Below are 5,187 nucleotides of genomic sequence, written 5' to 3' on the forward strand. Positions count from 1 at the left end.
AACACTTTTAACAAGAGAGCAAATCAAATGCGCATGTGTATACTGTCACCCAGGTGAACACAAATCTATCTTTTTTTCCCGACAATGCTATTTATTAATGCAACTGAACTAAAATATCTTTGTCATCCCCCAAACGCGGTTCGCTTTAGCAAATTGCATTTTTGAAATGTTTTAATATGCTCAGATTGCCTGTTTGTTTTAAATAAATACCACCCACTCCTTAAAGCCCTTCCTTAGGGGAGGAGATTTGAAATCCACCAATAGCTACAACAAACCGGCCGTGCAACGTGATTTGGCTCCAAATGTAAACAGAAATTCCAGCAGATTGTCAGAAATCGAGTTTCACCCGCGCATTTCAAGTGTATTTTACACGCAACGTGTAAATATTGTTTTAAAATACCTCCTGAAATCACCGGATTCAACTTCATCTGTCGCAATCAGGAAAAGTTTTTTAACCAGAACATCCGACATTAAAGGAGAAGTTTCAGTTCAAGGAATTGCCCCATAATTTTAAAAGTTCTGCTGAGAAACGCCTTTTTTTTAGTTTCATTCAGATACCCGCCTTCCGGTGCTTAGAAGCAGCCTGGGAATAAAGTTCTTTCTGAATGGAAGCTCATCGGCATCAGGAAGAGACGCAATGGATCAAAAGCATCTGTCAACGGGAACTTTCACGTGGAGCTTCACAAAGCAAGGTGTATTCCATAGACAAACCCCATGAATCATGTATACTACATACAAACAGGTCAACAAGAAAACAAAACGTCACAGATACCCAAAAACGAATGACCACCGATGCTGCAAATGTGAAAGAAAAAGCAGGAAATATTAGGCAGAGCAGACAGTGTCACGGAGGAAGAAACTATTGATTTAAAATATATATTTGCTTATAGGATATGGGCATCGCTGGCTATAGGTCAACATAAATTGTCTTCCCTAATTGTCCTGGAGAAGGTGGCGTTGAGTTACCTTCTTTAACCACTGTAGTCCAGAGATATATCCACAGAAGGGAGTTCCAGGAATTTGGCCCAGCAACTGTAAAAGAGATAATAGTTCACTTAATAGAGAACGACTGCAGAATTCTGAAGTGATTTAGTAGTTCTAGATTTGGAATCACAGTAAGTTAACATGCAACTATAGGATGGAATATTATCCTTTATCACTACAGAAATTGAACATAAAAGTAAGGATCTTATGCTTTAGTTATATAGGACATTGATGAGACCACATCTAAAATATTGTGCAGTGTTGGCCTCCGTGTTTGAGGAAGGATGTAAATGTGTTGAAACAAAAACAGGAATTGCTGGAGAAACTGAATGGGTCTGATAGCATCTGTGGGAAGAAAACAAGATTAGCATTTTAAGTCTAGTGACTTCATCAGAACATAAATGTTTTGGAGATGGATCAGAGGATGTTTACTAGATTGATACCTGGATGACTGGGCTGTCTTACAAGGAAATATTGGTTAGACTGGGCATGTTTCCATTGGAATTTAGATCGAATAGATGATTTGATTAGAGTTCATGAGATTCTGAAAGGTGTTGACAAGGTTAATGTTGAAAGAATACCTACTCCTGTGATAATCTAGAACAAATGGATACTGTTTTAAAATTAGAGGACACCCTTTTAAGACAAGAGATGAGGGGAACTGTGTTCTTTCAGACCGTTGAGAGACTTTGGAACTCTGCCTCAGACAGTAGTGAAGGTGGACCGTTTGAAAATTTTTAAGGTGCAGGTTGTTAGATTCTGGTAAGGCAAGGAAATCAAAGATGATCAGGGATAGATGGGAATGTGCAATTTGGAACACAAACAGATCAGCTATGATCTTATTTAAAAACAGAATCGGCTTGAAGGGCTGAAAGCTATATTCTCTGCTCCCAATTCATATATTTGCATAGTCCCAAGTTAGAGTGATGAGTAAAATGTAGGAGCATTTGTAGCTGGTGGTGTAGGTAAAAACAAGAGATGGTGGAAACCAGATCTAGATTAGAGTAGTGCTGGAAAAGCACAGCAGGTCAGGCAGCATCCGAGAAGCAGGAAAATCGACGTTTCGGGCAAAAGCCCTTCATCAGGAATCATTGTCCCCATTGATCTACTGCTCTTGACTTTCTGGCTGGTAGAGGCCATGGGTTTGGAAGGTGTTGCCAAAGGGCTTCGGTGAATTACTGTAGTGCATCTTTTAGATGGCACTGACTTCTGCCATTGTGGTGGAGGAAATGTTAAAGATATTAATGGAGTGCTAATCAAGTGGGCCACTTTGTCGCAGAATAGTGTTGAGCTTCATGCGTGTGGTTAAAGCTGCACTCATCCTAACAAGTAAAACTTACTCCACCACACTCCTGACATGTGCCTTGTAGATTTTGGACAAACTTTGAAGGGTCAGGAGGTGAGACACTCAAGTCATAAGTTCCAGACACTGACTCAGTCTTGCAACCTCTGTACTTAAATGGCTGAAGCATATTCAGTTCACTGGTAATTGGTATTGGGAGATTCAGTAATAGATTTGCCTTTGGATGTGAAATGGAGATGGTTAGATTTCCTCGTGATGGGGATTGTCATTGCCTAGCAATTTTATGGTGTGAATGTCACTTAATGCTCATCAGTCTAAGCCTAGTTGTTTTCCAGGCCTTACTGCATTTGGATGCAACTATTTTCACATCTGAGAATTTATGAATGGTGCTGAATATTGTACAATAATCACCAAGATATCCTCAGTTGGAGGGAAGATCATTCATGAAACAGCTGACAATTGTTGGGCCTAGAAATATTAGCCTCAGGAGCTGCTGCTGCCGTGTCCTGGGATTGAAATGATGGATTTCCAACAAACACAACCATCTTCCTTTGTGCTAGGAATGACTCCAACCAGCAGAAAGGTTATCCCCAATTCCCATTGCCTTAAATTTTGATGTAGACTCTTGATGCCACACTCAGTTAAATGCGTTGACCTCTGGAGTTTAGTTATTAAGCTCATATTGGACTAAAGCTGTAATGAGGTCAGGAGCTGAGCAGCTTAGTTGGAGCCATATCTGAACAAGTGTACAAGTCATTGCTGAGTAAATCACTTTCCTGGTTATCAATATTAGACTGATGGGGAATAATTGGCCAGCTTTGATCTCTTCCTTTTTGTTGTCAGGACATACCTGGGCAATTTTCCACTTTGCTGTTTAGATAACACTGTTATAGCTGGATTGGGACAACTTGACTAGAAGTGTTGCACATTCTGGAGCACAGGTATTCTGTACTATTATCAGAATTTCAAACTGGGCGTAGATAAATTATTGATAAGCAAGGGGATATTTATGGGAGATAATCTGGAGTGTGCAGTATTTAGTTCAGTCACGATCATATTGAATGGAAGAGCAGGTACAAAAGGCCAGGTAGCCTTTTCCTGCTCCTCATTCGTATGTTTGAATGGACTAAATCGGCTGCAAATCAAATGTTGGAAAATTGATGAGGTGAATGGCTTGTTTTGCAGCTAGTGAAGACACAATGCCAAGTGGCCTCATTTTGTGCTGCAAATGCTTTATGATCTTATTCTGTGAAATGTTGGGAGGGCCAATAATCTTTGCTGTATCCAACCCATTCAGCCATTTCTCGATAACACATGGAATGAATCAAATTGGCTGAAGGATGGTATCATTGATGTTGGGTTCTTAGGAGTTCAAAATGGGCCATTCAACCGTTAACAATGTGGGACATGGCAAGAGAAGTGGAAAAATGCGTGACATTGCCAGCAGGGATCTTCCTGATGTGAGATCAAAAAATCCCATTTTCTATCTCAGTGTTGCATGCAAAACAACATTCTTACTCATGAACAATGAGAGACTATAGACCAGTATCACCCTCATTGCTACCCAATCTCACCTCACTACAATGCATTTTTAGGCTGGATGGAAACCAGATTCTGTGAGGTCCCAACATAAAAGTTGGATAGGATATCTGGGCAACAAGCTTGTGGCTTGTACCTCCAGACCTCCATCTAGGACACTTGGTACCAACCTGTCAGGGTGCATTCCATGGACGGTTACCTTACTTCACCACATCATCATCATTTTTCTCCGATTCACTCAATGATGCACTGTGGAGCACACCAGCTCTCTCATTTCAATGATGCTGCAGGACAGTTCATGGACAGACAGGAGCACCTAGTTCATGATGTTGCCTAGCATTCCTCTCAGGGCTTTTCACCTGTTCTCTGAATACTCACTTATCTTGTACTTACGCGATGCTCACAGCATTCCTGCTTGCCTTGATGTTGGGTGTTTTGCCTCCTCAGCTATATGTCAAAGGCTCACTCTACTTCTGTTTTGTCTTCTGTTTAGTGTAGACACAAAATCCAAGAGCTTATCATAGTTGTCATTCATTAAGGAGGTGGAACATGTTGCTATGCAGTACATATGCTCTCCATTTCATACCTACAGGATGCGCCAGCACAGCAACAATATTAACGTGTGCATCAACCAAATGGTCATATCCTAAAGTCAACAGTGACAAATCCTCAATCATGTCAAAGGGAGCCGTAACCAATCAGGGTTCCCAATGCACTTAGGATCAGGAGATCCATCTCACTACAGTCCAGGGAATGAGCCACTGTTAGTCTTGCTGGTCCAATGTAAGCAGTCAGATGATTTGCAGTAAGTTAATCAGAGTGGTCAGAGGTCTAGTTAGTTATTAGTAAGAACTGTCTAACCACACTGTTGGGGAGAGTGTACAGTGTGGTTTAGCCATGGTGAATGCTGGGGATTAACAGGATTAAAACTGAGGGATAATACTAGGAGACACTGCTGTTGTCGGGAAGTGGGGAGGCTCAGTTTCGGAATTGAAGAGGGAAAAGTTGTCTATAAAAGGAAGGGATGGTGTGGGATTCCATATTCATCATCACCATTTCCTCAAAGGGGGATTTTACATCATGGGTAGGACTAAATTGTCGGCAGAGGGTCCTGAGAATAAGGATGAATGCGCAATGGTAATTCTAGGTGGTGGGAGAGAAAATGCAGGGGATGAATCAGTATTCGGGCAGTGCTGAGGTAAAAAGGTACCAGGCTGAGCCAGACACTCTGTGCCTAGTGCAACCTCCATTGCCTTGGAGTTCACTCAACTTTTCAGTGTGAACCACAAATCAGAAATGGCTGTGCACACAAATGCATTGGACAAAGTCAGTGTTTGCTTTCTGCCACAATATGAAGGTTT

This window comes from Hemiscyllium ocellatum, chromosome 4 (genome assembly GCF_020745735.1).
Source record: "Hemiscyllium ocellatum isolate sHemOce1 chromosome 4, sHemOce1.pat.X.cur, whole genome shotgun sequence".
NCBI lineage: Eukaryota > Metazoa > Chordata > Chondrichthyes > Orectolobiformes > Hemiscylliidae > Hemiscyllium > Hemiscyllium ocellatum.